Consider the following 8,873-nt stretch of genomic DNA (forward strand, 5'->3'; position numbering starts at 1 on the left):
TTCGATGTGCTTTTATGGATATGGCCCTATCCGAATAAAGTATTTCTGATTTGATTTTGATGCTTCAAGTTAACAGAAGTGAGATAGTTAGTGATGATCGAGAAATGAAACATCTCTACACAGCAGATCTTTTGATAATACTTCAGAAAGATCTCCTTGATCTGTTCTCTATGATCTGTGTTCGACCTGGTGTTGGGATTTATTGCTTCACTGTCATAGTCTGCTTTTGCTTCTTCCATACTATAGATCCAAGAAACCTGCCTGTGTTCTCACACCCACCCATACTACTGTGGCTTATAGAAACTAGCTATGGTCATTTCTGCTTGGTGATAGACATATTTAAGCTTTCATTTCACCATAATCCATCCATTTTCATGCTGATCTTTTTGAGTCCTTCGAAGTAGCTGTTATGCTTCAGAGTTTCCATTTTGTAACATATCATTATACCTTTAGGCTTGTTCTTATGCTGCACAAATGAGATGTTTCAGCCATGATCCTTGCCTTGAAGGCATCCCAGATCACAGCTTGATTAGCAAAATAATGATTAGATTAAAAAAAAAAAAAACTCTTGTATTGTGAATACCCAGATTTTGCAATACAACAAATTATCAAATGTTCATCTATATTTACAAAACTTTTGGGGGTGAAGCTCGTCATCTAACTGGTCAGCAATATAATCAGAGAAGCCGTTTAATATTTTGGACGAAGTACTACGCATCAAACTATGTGAAATGAGCAAGTGATCTATTCTGACTGCCACTTTATATCTAGCAGAAATGCTGGGATAGTCCCTGAACAAAGAATGACTATGAATTAGTCTGTTAACTCAAAATCCTATTTCTTATATTTGCCTTGTGGGTGTTTGTTTTGTTCTGTCATTTCACGGGATTGGAAGCATCGTATTTTATGCCATGAATAAAATCGCAACCACTGCTTATGATAAATCCTCCCTTGGTTGCAGCAAAAGAGGCCTATGTGAATAAAAGATGATCTAGGCAAATCTGCTGTTCCTATGCAGGAGTCTTTAATCTGATACTGTTACAAAACATTAGCTGTAAATGTTTTATACAGTGAATGACTTAAAACTGTCCCTGTTGTGCCATTTTCATGCAATGCTCCAGTCTGTCCTCTCCACTACTTTTCATTGAGTCTTTTGAGAATCCCCTCTCCTACTGAGAGGCAACAAAATGTGGGCCGAGCTTTCCCTGACTTGGCTTCAGTTCTTTCCAATAGCACATTAAGCCATTTTTGCTCAACAATCAAATATCTATTTATTGGGATACATTTTACAGTAAAGGTTCCTATTTATTACTGGGAAGAGCTCTGAAGCCAGATCCCAAAGCATTTTTGACTAGCACTATGTTATGTTCCTGTGGATAGGTTAAGTCAGTGCTTGCAAAAAACACGTTTCCCCACCATTGTTTTAAAAGAGAACTCTGAAAGTGGCATCATGTGACAAAAAAGTTTTTACATATTTGTTGCTTGTAGCCTTGTTGTGGTGGTTATGTTTTTCTGTTGTGTTTTATGCTGATGTGTTTTGGGCTGCATTATTTTTATTTTTATTATGTTGTACTGCGTTTTGCTTTCACTATTTTGTTGTGACGTCTTCTGTCATGTTTTATTTGTGTTGCTTCGAACACGCTCTGTTGTTATTTTCTGTTGGCCAACTATACCAGTGACATTTATTTCAAATCTTCAGTGAGAGAAGTTTTATGCTTAATCCCAAAGGTCAAATTTCTCTAGAATGGTTACATCTTGGAATCCAATGTTTTTGCCCAAACTTATCCCTGGTGCTAGGGAACAGCACCTCTGATGCTTTAATTCCCTATGTGCTACTGTGTTGATTTGGAGCCGTTATCTACAATTTTGACTTTGGCATTTGATGACACATTAAACATATAAACAAAATAAAGAGGGCTTATATATATGGCAGAACATTTTGTGGAACAAAAAAAGAGATCACAAATCCAACAATAGTTCATAAATCTAATCCTCCGATCCACAATATTTGATCAAAATAAATCATAGCTGTAGTCCATCTAAATGGTGCATATTTAACTCTTTTTCCATAACTTCTCTAGAAGGGTCTATGCTGCTTCTGATTCAGGCAGCAAATTATGCTTTCTCTCAGTAATCATGTTGAGTTTGGCCAGCTGACCTTTTTGCTCCGGTGTCCCCACAGACTGACAGTGAGGAATTAGCTGTCTGCATTTCCAGCATTTTTTTGCAGTATTTACTGTCATAATATAAAAACAAACCTGATATTACACTCAGTGTGGACCATAAACAGATATGCTTGAATGGTTTTAGAAACCACCCTCTTTTTTATGCAATAGTTATCTGATGAAATGAAGAAGACCCGATGGGGTTGACAAATATAGAGATCCCTCTCAAAATCTTGTGATACAAATTACTTTATTTGATGTTTCACCACAGAAATGGAGTGGAACCATTTTCCCAGTGCTTCAGTACCACTACCATGCGCATATGACATATTCTGATAGGATTTTCTAATACCGCTTGCTTATTCTTTACCCATTTCAAGTCTTCATTTAGGGAAGACCGTATTCACTGTAGTTTCAAATGTGGTTCTTCTGTCAGACACTTTTGTTGAGGTTCAGATAATTTGCCCATTACACTTGCAAATGTTATATGAAGACTTTCCATTCTGAGGCTGAAGGATGCCAGGCTGTTTCTTGCATCACTGTGATATCTTTGTCCTCTTTGAGAATTCGATTCAGCACACGGGGAACAGTGCTGAGTTGATGTTGAGAATTTTAGACCTCACTAGAGGATGAATCATGAGGAAGAGTAATCTTCTGAATTCCACAAGGCAAAAGTCCCCATAAGTTGTCTTTTCCTTTTACTGGGAAGAGGATAGCTTCTGCTTAGTAACCAGTTTTTGAGACATCAATCATTTCATTGTTCCCAAAGAGATATGATTCGTTCAGACTTATCAACCCCCAATCCTGCATTAACAACCTCTGATTTGATTCTCAACTTGCTCATTAGTAGGGGTGGGTGGAATTTGCGAAATCCACTTTCGCAAATTATCGTGAAAATGTTAAAAATTATCGCAAGCACGCGGAAATATCGCGAAGATGCGGAAGTTTTTTTCCCGCATGTTCGCGAGATTTTCTGCAGGGTTGTGGCTCGCCAACTTACCCATGTGGTTGCTCGCGGGCGCGGCCGTCTTGTTTTCAGTTGTCTCATGGTGCATGATCGCGAGAAGAAAGACGTGATCGCGTGACGCGTGACGCATGACGTCACTGCGGGCGCGAACTGTCGCGAGACAGCGCAAACGGCTTAAAACAATACAACATCTCATGGAGAACGCGACCGGATCAAGAAAACTTGTCGGCGAACGCAGGGATTTAGGTAAGGCGATCGCGCGCGCGCGAGAATGTAATATTTTACTAGGCGCGAGCAAGAAACAAATTATCGCCAAGTTGCGGAATGCGGAATTTTTGACATTTTCGTGCTTTCCGCGGAACGCGAAAATGTCAAATTATCGCAATTTCCGCGAACGGAACGAAATTTTAGCCCAGGCCTACTCATTAGTGGTATCCCCATCAATTTCTGTCCTTTTACCAATAACGTGTGGGGTCTCTGCACTACTTGCAACCTATGTTGCAGATGATTTGCTTCTGATCTGTACAAATGATGCACAGCCTGAACTTGGGCCTGTATCAGTATCAGGATGGTAGCTAGAAGTGCCATTTTCTTCTTGTTTGCCCCTCAGGTTCCAAGACTGACTAGATCACTTTTCCTTCTCGAGCAGCTCTGCATTGTTTGCTATCAGGTCTCCATCTTGCGCCAAGTAATAAACTATACTGCCCGCTGGAAAAGAGGGGATATCAATAGTCGACCTGTAGAAGTTAGTCTCTGCTAATAAGCAGCACTTATTGCACACACTGTTCTCCACCAGATAAATCCCCTCCTGTACTTCACTGTAGGATAAGCCAGCACGGTTGAAGCAGACACGAGTTTAAAAAACAGGATAGGCGAGGTTTATGAGGAAATCTTCTAATAAAGGGGGCACATAAAAAAATGGCTGGGCATTGAGTCGGATCCTATTCTGCATCACGAACCACCCTCACAAAAGGTGACAGAAGACACTGTCATTTTATGGGAAGAAGCAAAAAGGTTTCAGGGAAAGGCAGCCCAGAAGGAAAAGAAGGTATGGACCCTAAAGAAGGAGAAGGTCTGTGTAAGTATGTATGTATGTATGTATGTGCAGTCTTATATAGCACTCAAATTACCCTTGGGCATCTCGGCGCTTGCATTGGGAACCCGTCCTGGTTTTTCCCTGTGAGATAACCCGTACTGGGCATCCCCAAGGTGAAAGCCAGGCATCCCGCCGCGGGGGGCCGTTGTGGAGATTAAGCAAGCTTGTTGCCCAGAGCTGCATAGTGTGAACTCATGCTTAGAGTATGCACCGAAGCGAGAATTATCGAGTCCGTGGACAATTGGGCTCCAGACCCTGCCGCGTCGGGAATCGAACCCTGGTCACGGGTCTGACCTCTGCTTCAGGGTATGCCTCCTAGTGGCATCTTTACTGCAGGAACTTTGGTGATTGAAGTGTGTGTTGGGGGGAGTTCCCTACAGTGAAATATACTGAAGCTGTCTCAACTGTCTATGGTGGGAATGGAATGACGTGGTCTGTAAGCAACCAGCAGGAGCAGCGTTTGGCTGAGCTTTCTTTACTCCTTTCTCTTTCCTTGAATGAGAGGTGTGCACATAAATACTGCCTGCTTGATTTCCTCTCCAAGACCACTTTCGTGCTAAATTCCATCTCCATTGTGTGAAAACCTTTTCAAAGGATCTTTTATAGGTTATTTCATGGATTTAAACACTTCCTTACCAGCATGGCCCCGCTGGACTCAATGCTTTGACCACATTTTACTCTTGTGTGGTAAACACATCGCTGTAGTGGTTGTCAAATTCCGTGCATAAATCAGTCCAGTGCAATGTCCTTGAGCCTGATGTACAAATATATTTTGTGTCTGCAAAGCCTGAGATTCACAAAATCACAGGGTATGCGACTACAAAATGCATTTCCTAGGTTGAGCCAACTGTCTGATTGACACTTGACAAAGACATATTGTGGGAGTACCAAGAGCTTACCATTGGGGAGGCTTTACTGTCACTCTAATTTGCTTGCTTTTTATTAAATGGCTTACCTTATCCCAGCTGGTGCATCTTGTGTTTGTCTCTCTCCTTGAGAAAAGCCTCTTTAACATCTCACAGATTGGCTTCTGTCTCTCCACTGCTCATTTGTAGGGAACTACTATTTTTGATGAAGACTCCCATGCATGTGCTGAACGTAGTGGCAGACATAAAGCACCAACAGTCCCTGGTTGCCATTAACAGCTTGGCGGTGCTTGAGAAGGAAGCGGAGAAGCCTGATGGGGAGGCTGAAAATACTGGAAGGGTTCAGGATGAGTAAACCCTGCCAGATGTCACTCCGATGACATCAGACACTATTGCTTGACAGGATCCAAACTCCAAACTCTCTTTATTTCGGTAAAAAACCATAAAAGATACAACCATTCAAGGCAAGCTTCATACATTCTGGCTTAAGAGTCGAGATTCGAGTAGATATTAAAAGAAAAAGATACAATCATGAAATAATTAATGGCTTTAGTGCCACAAACAAATCAGAGGTTACTATGCAGAGTTGTTAGAACCCTTATCTAAAGTGCAAGTGCTTTATAATGGTTTTGTGAGAGTCAGACCCTGAGTTTGCATTCCAAAACCCAACTCTACAAAATTCATAAGAGCATGTTAAAAGCATCATCGTTCTGGATAAAACAATGAGGACCTAATTAAAAATGTGTTAATTATAAATAATAAAACAGCTATTTACAATATAAAAATAGTAACCACTATAGCAATTGATATTATGTAAGCGTGACGGCACATCATTTGTTCTCTGAGATAGGCAAGGGGGTTGACAGCGCCCTCCTAATCGCCCAAAAGTGGCCCAGAAAGTTTGCAGTTGTGCAAGTAAATGAAGGTCTTGCATCTGATTGGGAATCTCGAGTCCCGAGTTGTCTGCACACTGGGGCTAGTCATTTGCCCCTGGGTTTCGCATAAGCTGTGAAGCAAAGAGAACATGGCCTATCGGTTCATATGGGCAGGGGTAACAAGGGCAGCCCTTAGGCTGGGATTTGTTAGTCAGCCAAGAGTTTGTAAAAGCATTAATTGTCAGATTGCAGTACATGACTGAATATAAAGCTTCCTATCGGCTGGTGCTTTGATGATATCAAGATAGCTTTCTAAGGAGCAGGTGGATTTCAAGTCTCAGAATTCATCTGTTAGTCTGCCCTGGCTGCTTTTGGAATATGCGTTCTGCTCAACCCATGCCCAATATAGTAATTTAACCTGACCTCTTGTGTGGGTTGGTGGACAGCCAGTACTATGCCCTCACAGACCAATGCTGGACAAAAGGCAATTTACAATTTTGACCCGGCCAATTAATTTTGTGGTGTCCACGGTGCAAACCTCATTAAAAGCTGCGGCATAAGGTGCCAATTCGGAAGTGGTGCCCATTCAGTGCCAAAATAACAGGCCTTGCTAGGTCATTGATAGACTTGATGCCCAAATCAAGCTTTAGTGGGAGAGATACCAAATTTCTAAGAAACTTGTTCTCCGCTGCTGAAAGGTCACTTGCACTTACCATGCCCTACAACTCAGCCCCATATAGCGCACTGCTCACAGCCTTGCAGCTATATAGTTTCAGTGCAGGTGCTATTGGCTTTGCGCAGGTGAGACAATGCTCCTTCCTCAGAGCCCCGGTTACCTGGGAGAATTTGAGGAAGGCCTTCTTCACATAGATCTTCCAGGCCATACCCTCCGACAGCTTGACTCCCAGGTAATTGAACGACCTGACTCTCTCAAGAGGAGCATTGTCTAAGAACGGATTTCCCTCGAAGGACTTATGGGGGTTCAGCAGCATTAGCTTGGTTTTGGAGGTGTTGATTTCTAGACCCCTTCCACCACAAAAGACCTTGAATTGGTTCAGTAGTTTTTGCAGGCCCATGTAAGTTTTTGAGACGAGAAGGGTATCGTCTGCAAATAATAAGGTGGCGATTTTATGGTTTACTAACAAGGGAACATCCGCTGCAATGGAAGATAGGAGGTCAGCAATTTGGTTGATATAAAGTGTGAAGAGGGTTGGGGCTAAAACACAGCCCTGTCGGACCCCCGCTGTATTTTAATGGGATGGGTAATTTGTCCCTGGCTACCCCATCTAACACGGGCAAAGTTCACTTTGTGTAACCTAATTAGGAGTGCCAAAATTCCCGAGGGCATGCTCATGTCCCTGAGCACCCGCCACAGTAAGTCCCTGGGAACGAGATAAAAAGCTCTTTTAAATTCTATAAAAGCTACATATAGACTCCACTTGCCCAGCAGGACCACCTTCCAGTATAGCATGACAAGGCAAAAGACTTGATCGATTGTGCCAGTCATCCATCGGAAAGCCGCTTGGAGCGGAGAGATGATGTGATTCTCGTCCATCCAATCCTGGATCTTAACTAGGAGCGTGCGGCGGAAGACCTTTTGGCTACAATCGGTCAAGCTAATCAGCTGATAGTTGGAGGGGTTAGCCCTGTTGCGATTCTTAAAAATGGGGATCACTTCAGCCCCTTTCCATGATTCTGGAATCATTCCCCCCACCAGCGATGTCATTGGAGAGTGTCATTAGATAAGTTGTCCAGTTCTCCCCATCTAAGTGAAAAAGGTCTCCTGGGATGCCATCCGGACCCAGGGCTTTAGCTGGTGTAATTGCCTCCAGGGAGGGCAAAATGTCCCTTCTATTGAACGAGAGGCTGCATGATGGTTGCCATAAGTCAAGCAACATCAGAACTCAGTCTTAGGTACAAGCAATGGAATACAAAGCGCTAAAATGTTTTTGCCACGCCATTGCAGGGATGTTGGTGGCCAGAGGAGAAGATCTTTCAAAATTGCCCTTGGACAGGAGTGACCAAAGGGTCTGGATGCAGAATGGCCTCCCCAAGTTCTTCCCATCTCCTTTTATCCCACTGTCTCTTTGCTTTTGTTTGAGCCAGTTTATAGTGCTTCCTTATTTCGCAGGTCAGAAGGATATCCCTGTTTCTAATGGCTGTAGACAACCTCCTTCTTAGTACCCTGCACTCCTAATTAAACCACAGATTTGTTCTCAGTGGTCTCTCCTGTTTTGGCCTGACCCCGTGTGATTGAACATAAAAGTTTCTGGCCAGGTGTTCGAAGAACTCCGTATGTAAGGCACTGCAACTTGCAGCTGTGATTGGCTCGCCAGGCGCGGGTAGCAATACCCCCAAATGTGTTTCTAGATCACTTTTTATATTTGTGTGCTTTAGATCGTATGTCATGATTGCGGGCCATTTAAGTCGGCGTTTATCGTTTGAAGGGGTCACCTCCTTAGTGATAAGTGTAGTGAGTGCTGCCCTCAGCTTTTCGCCTCATGGGTGTCCAACAGTCAGGCTAAGGAGATTGTGGTGACTTTCACGAGATGGGATAATAGCCATGTCTTGTACTAGTGGCCGTAGTGTAAGGTCAACGAGAATATAATGTATCCGACTCGACCCCCTTTGGCACTATGAAGGTCATCCCCCCTCCCTTGCCAGAGCAAGTTCTACCATAAGCGGCCTGTAGCCTATGTTCCAGGGTTATGGCATTTAACTGCAGGGCTGCTTGCAACCACTTTTTTATAGGAGGGATCTCCAATGATGGTGCCAGCCACATTTTATCCTCCTTGTTAACCTCATATGTGTCTACCCAGTAGAGTAGCTCGTAAGTGACATTGAAGTCACCACCCACAATTAGGGCTTGACTGTCTTGCTTGGCATCCAATAACTCATCCAGGG

Source organism: Triturus cristatus, chromosome 1_2 (genome assembly GCF_964204655.1).
Source record: "Triturus cristatus chromosome 1_2, aTriCri1.1, whole genome shotgun sequence".
NCBI classification, from domain to species: Eukaryota; Metazoa; Chordata; class Amphibia; order Caudata; family Salamandridae; genus Triturus; species Triturus cristatus.